The 11,075-nt window shown below is 34.6% G+C and overlaps 1 pseudogene; it reads left to right on the top strand.

Moving 5' to 3' along the window:
- The first annotated feature begins 6,358 nt into the window (after positions 1–6,358).
- Positions 6,359–6,780, top strand: LOC109455011 (large ribosomal subunit protein uL29m pseudogene; annotated as a pseudogene).
- Positions 6,781–11,075: the final 4,295 nt, after the last annotated feature.

Below are 11,075 nucleotides of genomic sequence, written 5' to 3'. Positions count from 1 at the left end.
AATTAATTTCAACTAAGTGACTATCAAAGATCAGCGTTAAATACCTTGAATTGGCTCCAAATCCTTTTTCAAAAACTTAACCATGTATATTTCAAAGATAGAAAAGGAACTTATTCATTGTTCTCTTTACGCTCAATTATAAAAATACGTACTCCCTACTCGCCCGTTCCTTCTCGTTGGACATAGACTGTTGTCACAATCAGCTCATGAAGCTGTCAGCAGGTCCATGGAGATCACTTTATGATGTCAAAGGAAAGGCAAAGTAACATCGATGCAAATCCCATGGTTATTAACAAAACAAACAGAACTCATTGTAAATGACTTTTACAGTTGAGGTCCCCTCTCTGGACACTTCCCCACTACTATGTTTTCATTTCAAAGTCACATTGCTTGTGTTTTGGTCATTCTTGGGAAGCGTCACACTAGAGTTCCCATTTTCCTAGGGCATATTAGAAAACCTCAAACTATTAAAAGGATTTAGTATTGGCTAGATATTTTGTGCATTACAAATCTGTATTATTGCATCAGAGTTTAAAATCTTTCCTTGAAGTGAGTATTGAGTAAAAGAGAATTCAGCTAAAAGAATCACTAAAATATTTGCGGATAAAGAACATTTGAATTAGGACTTCAATCTTTACTCATTCTCCCAAAATGAACACTTATTAAGTGCTTACCATATGCCAGATATTGCCTACATGTTAAATACAGAGAAGAGAATAATGCAAAGGATTGCTAAGCCACCCATGATGCTCAGGGAGTTTATGAGCGAGAGAAACCCGAACGCACAATCCCAGTACAGCGTGCCATGGTATAGGCAATGAAACTGAGATGACCCAAATAAGAACATTCAACTATACGTGTTTACATGATTTGAAACATTTAGCACATGGACAGAAACCTTGCTTTCCAGAACTTGATTGAAGTTATCAACGATGGTTTCTCACCAGGAAATTTTCATCACAGTCCCTCAAATGACTTTCAGCATTGGCAATAGCCTCAAGAGACCGTAGTCAGCTTAGTCCCTACTTTTACATCTTTAGCTCTTGAGTGTATTGACTCCTCGTCTGTGATTGTTACTCAATTCCCCGGACTCTCCTACTGGCACGTAATATTTCTTCATCTTGGAGAATGCCAGGAGAAGGAAAGCATTCTCCATTTTAATGTGCTGTTACCATTTTGTCTCATCCTACTTAGAATCATCTGTACACTCTCCTTCTGCCTCCTTCTAGATCCAAAGAGAAATGGGACCCTTCCCACATTTGCTGTTATAAGAAGTCACCACCGATATAGATCTCATGCTCTTTCATCCTACATTTACTTGGCAATTCCCCTGGTGGTTTTTACAGTGAATCTCAAGAAGAATTACAATGGATTGCATATAGGTTTGTAATAGTAACCAAGAGCAATTATGTACTTTTTCAGCAGCCTTCAGTACAAACCCAAGAGTGGGGAAAGTAAAAGACTGCTATGAGTGGAGGTCGAAAGAAGTGGGTGTAGTGGACAAATTGAAGCTTTCCAGAAAACCCAAAGAAATGACTGGCCCTGGAGTCAGAATTAGGAAGGGCAGTTTCTGAATTTATGTATTCCTTTACCTGATTACTGTGTGCCTGTTTCTCACTAGGGCCCAGTGACTTCTATCCCCAGATTTTTGCTTTTTTAAGAAAGGAAATGACAGCCTTCGAGTCTGAATCCTGACTCTGCTTTCCCCGACTCCCTGTCCCTAAGACAGTCTGCAGTCTCTGGCTTCTGACATCTAGTCTCTGAAATGCATTTGATTTGTGTGACTGTTTTTGCACTAAGTTCCAGGGAAGAGCTGTTGTCTCTATGTCTTAAACTCTGTTTTGGCTTAGGTGAAACCTTCCTTTCCAAATTTATATTCTAACGAGAGTTCCACTTGATAAAGATAGAAAACATCCACTTGCAGTAGAAACAAGTTGAGTCCGGGAAAGAGGGGGTGGGGCACATGAGCGGAGGGAAGAAAGACAGGAAAATGGAGAATGAAGACAAGAACAAAAAGAAGAAGGAGAAGTTTTGAAAAAGTCAGCACAAAAAATTCGAGGCGTTCATTATGACTGAAAGGCTGTGAAGAGAGAGAGGTCATTAGGAAGTCTAAGATTTTAAAATGGTAGTATCTAATTCTGGAGGGGTGGAAAGGGCATTAAGCATTGCTGGAGGCTGTGTCAATTTGTATGGCTCTTTTGGCAAGAATCTAGAGTTTGGCAAGAGCTTTGGAAATGTTTATACCATTCTGCTCACTACTATACTTCTGGGAATATACCCTAAAAATATATTTCTAAATTTTGAAGAAACAAATGTATGTATAAAAATTTCTTCTCAGTACTGTTTGCATAAGTAAATAATTGGTGGCAAGCAATATGACTAACAGTATTATTAACAATATGATTAAGTCATTTTAACCATTGAGTCATTTTTATCACTTGATTGAATATTAGATAGCCAATGAAATGTGATTTTGAAGACCATGTAATATAGAAAATGCTTACATTAAATTGTTTTGTTTTTCAAAAAAAGCTACAAAAAGGCTATCTGATCTCACTTACATTTACAAATGAAGAAATAAAATCTATGATATTCTTTGTTGGGAAACACATCAATGTATTAATAGTGATTGTGTTTCAATAGTGAGCTACAGGCTGGTTGGTTTTTTTCTTTCTAACAAAGCACTTTTTAAAAATGAAGGTATCATTTACACATGATAAAATCCACCCATTTTTAGTGTACAGTAGGTGACTTGTTGTGTACTGTGCAGTCCATGATCGCCTCCCCTGTCAAGAAGTTTCCCGATGCCCTTTCACAGTGAATCCCTTCACCCCATCTCTGGCCCCAGACACCTGATCTTTCTGTCACTAATTTTTTGCCTTTTCTAGAATTTCACATGCATGGGGTCATCTAGTGTATGAGGCTATAGTTTTGAAGTTTTCTTTAATCTACTTTTCAACTGTTTCTTCAGCAAGCACATTAAAACATTACTTGAACCTAAAACACAAATTTCAACTGCATCCTTTCCCACTAAAGGCAAACAGGAAGGAAATGAAGAACTTTGATTACTTAAGAGAAGAGAGAGTTAAAACAGACCCGAGTTATCAGGGAACTCATAAAATCTCCCTACTTAGAGACCATAAATAGATGCAGACTCACCAGTAAGGACCTTCATTCAAGCCTCAGATGGGGAAGAAGATAACTTTTTAAAGTTGGTTTCCAACCTGATAAGAGGATAAGGGGCAGAGAGGAGAAAGATAAGAAGATGCATCTCAGCAGAAAACTAAAGGAGGCACACTTTTTCATGGCCCTGTGTTTTGAGCACATGCTATTGCACATTTAACATTCTATTTAAAGAACGCAAAGCTTCTATGACCGTCGCGTTTCTTTTTTCTTTCATTTTTAATTGCTGCACATTAGTCCTTGACGTTAGTCCATGTAATTAGAAGGCAAACGATACTAAGTATAATTCTGACCACTATGAACTCAAAGCCATTTTTAGGAAAATTACAGTCTGAGTTACTGCATATAGTCTTGTGATTATCTTCATGAAGACCTATGTGCTTCAGGTAAGTGTGAAGTGTAGACACAAAGTTAAATATTGAATGAAAAATGCTATACACACATAAATGTTTATATGTATGTATACATCCACCATGCATATGCTGAGAATGTTAAATGGAAGTTATATTTCTCTTTTTTTAAAAAAGATAAAATTTGAAATGTTTAACTTCCCAATAGCTCCCTAATACCTTATTTAAAAAATTAATTGTAAAATGTATATAGCAAAATATATCATTTAAATCATTTTTTAATTAAAATTTATTGGGGTGACAATTGTTAGTAAAGTTACATAGGTTTCAGGTGTACAATTCTGTATTACATCATCTATATGTCACATGGTGTGTTTACCACCCAGAGTCAGTTCTCCTTCCATCACCATGTATTTGATAAATCAGTTTTCAGTGTACAGTTTAATAGCATTAAGTACATTCACATCGTCGTGCAACCATTACACCATCCGTTTCCTGATTATCTTGCAAAACTGAAACTCTGTCCCCATTAAACAATAACTCGTCATTCCCCATTTTCTTCTAGGCTCTGGCAGCCACCATCCTACTTTCTGTCTCTGTGACTTTGATTACTCCACGTACCTCATGAACAGGATCATACAGTATGGCTTTTTGTGACTGGCTTATTTCACTTAGCATGAAGTCTTCAAGGTTCATCCATGTTATAGCCAGTGTCAGAGTTCCCTTCCTTTTAACATTGAATAATGTTCCATTTTACAGCTATATATCGTTTTTTGATTATCCATTGGACTTTTGGGTTCCTTCCACATTTTGACTCTTGTGACTATATTTTTAATACTCGAGCATTTCTAGGAATATTCCCCATGGTGACATAGGAAAGCTGATCTTTTAAGGATACAAAGATGCCCTGGGCTGCTTTTCCCATGTACCATGATGCTAGACTGTTAGTAGGTCCATGAAAACAGTACTGTGTCTGTACTGTTCACTGGGATATAATTAATTAGTTAATGGTATGTTACTTTATAGTCATATAATAAAACAGCAGTGCTCAACCTGACTAAAGGGCTCCATTGTGTTGGGCACTTGACAGGAATTTTCAATCTGGAAACTTCTTAAGTTCTGGGAAATTTATTTTTGTATTATTTCTTACATACTTCTCTCCCTGTCTTATTTTCTGCACTCTTTCTGAAATTTCTAGTAATTTGGATTTTAGGTCTTCTATGCTTATCCATCCTCTAATGTTTTACTCTTTCTCTCTTGTTTTCTCAATTTTGTGTTTTACTTTTTAGGCAATATAGTCAACTTGAATTTTCAGTCTTTCTCAGAAGTGTTAATTTCTATTATCATGATTTTACTTTCTATAGTCCGATATTTCTTTCTTTTTCAAATGATCATCCGGTCTTTCTTTCATGAATGCCATATTTTTTCTTATCTCTTGGATGATATTCTAATCTTTTAAAGTGTCCTTTTCCCTGACGTTGCTCTGTCTTCTTTGGTTCCTCTTCGGTATATTGATTTCCGTCTTTGATGCTAGAGGCTTTCTGGAAGGTCTAGGGAGCCTTAGTTTCCAGCTTATTAAAAGGAGCTAATTGGTAGTTCTGGGTTCCTGCGTGGGTGTTGGGGGAGAAGAGGCTTTTAGAGTGGTCGACTTCAATGTGAGATCATTGCAGTGAGTTATTTCGTGAGGGGCCTCCACCTCTCAGGATCTGTGATTCTTGCCCCAGGGAGAAGTGCCCTAACTCCTTTCTGGGGTATTTAATGCTGGCTGAAAACTTCTCAGTGGAATTTCACTCATCAGTCAGTAGAATTTTACTTCGTTACACTGTCTACACAATAGCACCCTTTTTTTCTGACCATCCCTGAGTCCAGAGCACTTTCAACCCATCACCTCCTGAGAATATATATGCAATCTTTTACCAAAATGAGACTAGTTTCCAGATTCCTTGGGTGAGGGAAGATATACGTACATGCCTTTAGCTTCTTTTTAAAATGCAACTAATTGTAATATTTTCTGCCTTGCCTGTAAGCCAATTTTAAAGGGAACCAGTGGCTCCAATTCTTAAGCGATTCCAGGGTTCTGTGGCATGAATTGGCTTGCTTTGGGGGTTTCTCATTGCCATTGCAAATTCCATCTGTATTTCAGCTTCCAAAATGTTGTGGGTAGGGCCTTTTTTCATATTTCTTTATCCTTGTGAATTTTGGCCCTTTTACAGCCTTGTAAATTTAGTGGAGTTTGGGGAGGGTGTAGAGGCAAATGTGTATATTTTGGCTGATAACGGTACGTGTAATTGGAAATTAGATGTGTGATTTTTAGATTCCTACTATGTTTCTCCTATCATTTGAAGACTAATTTCTCAAAACGTAGTTTGGTTACATATACAAAAAATGACGACAGCCAGTTTGGCCATTCTTTGCAGAAAAGTCTCGGCCACCCTGAAGGCTTCCAGGGCATTAACAAATCCTCAGGCCCCTGCTATGTAGCATAGGGTTTGCACTTAATCTGTTGCCGAAGAATACTCGTACACCAAATGTCACATCTCTACACCCGTGTGGATTGCTTCATACCACGTTGTCAAGCAAAGGGCTACAAGAATTTTTTGATGACCCAAAGAATTGGGGGGAAGAAAAAGTGAAAGCTGGAGCTTCATGGACCCATAAAGGAACAAAAGTAATGAAGATTTACATGAACTTTTGTGAGTCCTAATGAAAGAAAGAAACATGCTTCTTTGTCTTCTTTTTTTAATTAAAGTTTGTTGGGGTGACAATGGTTATTAAAATTACATAGGTTTCAAGTGTACAATTCTGTAATACATCATCTATATATCATGCTTCCTGCTCTAGAGCAGGAGGCCAAGTGACAGATATTGCCAATGCCAAGCCTGGAGAGGTTAGAAAAGGTCATAGAATCCATGGGTGCGTTACATAAAGTTGTCCAGGAAAGAGAGGACACCCGAAGACTTCTTCAGACTGCTCGGGAAAAAACTAGACCTGGTGCTTGGAGAAGAGACATCTTTGGAACAATCATCTGGCACAAGTTTAAGCAGTGGCTTATGCCTTGACACCTAAATGAAAGGTATAATAGGAAACGATTCTTTCCAATGCCCATGTGGAACGTTTTGACAGACTGAGAGGTGAGAAACAAGCCTGCATCCAAGCAAGGAAGAAATGTTTAGAGAAAAAGAAAGCAAAATTTCTTCAGGAAAAGTTTCCACATCTTTCTGAAGCCCAGAAGTCAAGTCTTGTCTAAGATGTCTGAACTCTTAATTTTTACCATTTTGTTTTTCTTGAATAGCAGACTGTATATGAAAGTATCTATATGTTAGGTGGTTTATAAAGAAATTGCATTTTTAGTCAAACGACAAAATAAATAAAATAAAGATTAATTTCTAAGTGTCGTACAGAATTAATGATTAGAAAGCATAAGCGGTATGATGGTGATTCCTTGGTGTTGAGATTTTCTTTGTGAACTATTATTACATGGTCATTTTTATAAATGTGCCATGAATATTTGAAAAGAACCTGAATTCTCTGATGTTTTGGGGTACAGGGAGATTTCAGTTAGTTCAGGCTTGTTAATTGTGTCATTCAAATCTTCTATTTCCTTGTTATATACTTAGTTTCTGAGAGAGTTATTTTATAATCTACTACTGTGAGTATCATTTTCACAATTTCTCTTTCTATTAACTTTCACTTTTTGCTTTATATACTTTGAAGCTACTCTGTCAGATGCACACATATTCAGGATCTTTATGTATTCCTGGCAAATTTTTTCATTTATCTTTTTATAAAGATAATTTTTACCTTAAAACCTCTTTTGCTCTCAAGTCTATTCTGTTTAATGTGTACCAGCTTTCTTTTGGAACGTGCCTCTTAAATCTTTCTTTATTCTTTTTTTTAATTAACATTTATTGGGGTGACAATGGTTAGTAACGTACACAGATTTCAGGTGTACAATTCTGTAATACATCATCTATATATCACATTGTGTGTTCACCACCCACAGTCAGTTTTCCTTCCATCACCATATATTTGATCCCGTTTACCTTCATCTACCACCTCCCTCCCCCCTTGCCTTCTGGTAACCACTAAACTATTGTCTATGTCTAGCAGTTTTTGTTTCTTTGTTTGTTTGTCTTGTTCCTTTGTTGCTTTCAGTTTTATATCCCACATATCAGTGAAATCATATGGTTCTTGACTTTTTCTGTCTGACTTATTTCACTTAGCATAATAATCTCAGGATCTATCCGTGTTGTCACAAATGGCACTATTTTATCTTTTCTTATGGCAGAATAATATTCCATTGTATATATATACCACATCTTCTTTATCCAATCATCTATCGAAGATTCTTTGGTTGTTTCCATGTCTTGGCCACCATAAATAAAGCTGCAATAAACATTGGAGCACATATGTCTTTACAGATAAATGTTTTCAGATTTTTTGGGTAGATACCCAGGAGAGAGATTGCTGGGTCATATGGTAATTCTATTCGTAATTTTTTGAGGAACCTCCACACTGCCTTCCATAGTGGCTGTACCAATCTGCATTCCCACCAGCAGTGTATGAGCGTTCCTTTTTCTCCACAGCCTCTCCCACACTTGTTATTATTTGTCTTGTTGATGATAGCCATTCTGACTGCTGTGAGGTGATATCTCATTGTGGTTTTGATTTGCATCTCTCTGATGATTAGTGATGTTGAGCATTTTTTCATATTTCTATCAGCCATCTGTATGTCCTCTTTGGAGAAATGTCTATTCAGGTCCTCTGCCCATTTTTCAAATTGGATTGTTTGTTTTTGTTGTTGTTGAGTTGTATGAGTTCCTTATATATTTTGGATATTAGCCCCTTATCAGAGGTGTTGTTTGCAAAAACCTTCTGCCATTTGGGTGGTTGCCTCTTTATTTTGTCAATGGTTTCTTTTTCTATGCAGAAGCTTTTTAGTTTGTTATAGTAAGAATTGACCGCTTTTTGTTAGTCTTTCCATCAAGGAAATGGAATGCCTTTTCATGTTTTCAAATCTTATTTTAATAATTTGTTTACATTTCGTGTTAATTCTAGATTAAATCTGGGTTTTTTCCTCATAGCTGTAATATTTATGTCATTATTTTATTACTAGAGGTATGTAGAAGAGTATTTTATATTTCTATATTTTTGTCAAGGTACTTTATTAAGATACTTTACTATACTCTGTTATTTGTACCAACATTAGTTTTCTTTCATTTTTACATTTTTAGGTAGATAAAAGTCAATCACAAAATAAGAATTTTCCCTCTCTATGGGAATATCTTTAAATATCTTTTTTCTTTCATTTCTTAGTACATTGACTACAACTTCTAAGACAATTTTAGATAATGTGTTAATATTGGGCGTCCTTAATTGCTTTTGATTTCCATGAGAATGCGTTTGTGCAGACAGTTAAATGTGAGATAGACTGTTTTCCTAATAATAATTAACACAGATGTTAATTATTATGTTACAAAAATAGTCATATATTTCCAGATTCTAAGATTTTTTTAAATGGGGAATAAATCTTGAATTTAACAAAATACCCCTTAACTTCTACTTGAAATAACATTTTCCTCCATTGACATATTCAATTATTTATTCAAAATAATAAAATTCCTAGTAGTAAATCTTAGATAAATGCCATGTTTTCAAAGGTGAGTCATTCTAATAATATATGGCAGTTGTTTTAATACACTGTTTCGATTTGTTTCTATTCAGTGTTGACTTTTACCTATGGAATTCATAATGGTTTAGGATATAAAATCTCTGTAATCTTTCCTGATCAGCCTTATGTTTACATATTTCCTGATCAGACATATGTTTACATATATGTTATGGTCTCTAATGTTTCTAGAGCATTAGTATTCTGTCTCTTGAAGATTTGATAGAACTCATCTGAAGACCTCTTTAGACATGATGGGTTTTAGGGAAGATAATATTTTGTCCATTTTTTTTGTTTTTGGTGTTGACATTCAGTATTGCTTTGTATTAGTTTCAGCTGTTGGGGAGATGATTTTTGATAACCATGGAAGAAATTTTAAGCGTTATGGTTATAACCAGAAGTTTTCTCTTTCCTCTTATGTCAGTTTTGTAATTTATAATTTACTAGAAATAATCCATTTATTAAGATTTTAAAATGTGTTAGTATATAATTATAATATATTAAACATCATCTCTGTGACTGTTGTGCATTCCCTTTCTCATTTTCACATTTTTGTGTTTGATACTTGTTAATATTTATTAGTAAAACTTGACTGAGGGTTTATTCTGCATTATTTTCTGTATTTTTTTATTTCCCAGGTATTTGGTTTTTTGATTAGCGCTTTCTTCTATTTTCTAATTCATTAATTTTGCCTTTTACCTTTATAATATCCTTTCACTGACTTTTCTTATTATCTTGTTCTCTTCTTCAGTTAACTTATTTATTTTCATTGTCTTCTTTTATTAATATCAATAAAATTTAATGCTGTAAATTTACCTTTATGTATAGTTTGGATCCAACCTGTAATTCTTGATGTGTTGTAGTTAGCTTTCATTGTAGAGCTTATTTTACTTTATAAATTGATACAAATTTATATTAATGCTTTAAAATTTCCAACTTGCTGATTTTGGTGTGTATTTAACTAAAATTTTGTTATAAATTTCTAGTTTGTTGCGTTGTAGCCAGTGAAATATCTACTTTGGGGAAATCTAAAAATAGGGGTTTTTTTTGTGTGTATGGTGTATATGTGGATGTGTGTGTGTGTGTGTGTGTGTGTGTGTGACCATTTGTAAACATTCATGAGTGTGGATACACGTTCTTTGTAGAGGGCACAATTCTAATATGTAACTGTTAAGTAATTTTAGTAATTATATTATTCAGGTTATCTATATTCGTATTTGTTTTTGATCTATTTACTATTTCAAGATTGTTTTCTAATCTGACACTAAAACATATTTCTTTTAAACTCTCCTTTTAATTATAGCAAACTTTTACTACTTACGTATATACTAAGACATGTGCTGTCCAATAATATAGCCACTCACCATATGTGGCTTTTTAAATTTTAATTAATTGAAATAAAAAATGCTGTTCATCTACCACTCTAGCTATATTTCAAGTGCTCAATAGCCACATGTGGATAGTAGCTACCATATTGGACTGAACAAGTATAGACCATTTCCTTTGTCATAGAAAGTTCTAGTAGACAACACTGATCCAAACTATTATATTTTATTGTGGATTATACTTTTGATGAGTGTAGTATTGCTATATATATTTATCAATATCTGAATTTAATGCTTTCTATTTTTTCTTTTAATTGTTTGATACATATTTGTCCATCCTTTATTTTTAATATTTCTACATCATTTTCCCGTGTATTAAATCTCTAGTAAATAATATATACTGCTATTGCTTAAATATTTTTAAATGAGTTTAATAAATTTATGTTTATTTTTATCCTAATATGTTTGATTTTGTAATATTTTAACTTATGTTTTTAAAAATATTTTCTGTTGTCCCTATTCCCTATTGGTTTCCATCCTTTTTTTTTA

Source organism: Rhinolophus sinicus, chromosome 18 (assembly GCF_057876585.1).
Source record: "Rhinolophus sinicus isolate RSI-liver-muscle chromosome 18, RSI-T2T, whole genome shotgun sequence".
In the NCBI taxonomy this organism is placed as follows: domain Eukaryota; kingdom Metazoa; phylum Chordata; class Mammalia; order Chiroptera; family Rhinolophidae; genus Rhinolophus; species Rhinolophus sinicus.
The sequence above is the reverse complement of the archived record's forward strand: the minus strand, read 5'-3'. Positions and strand labels throughout refer to the sequence as shown.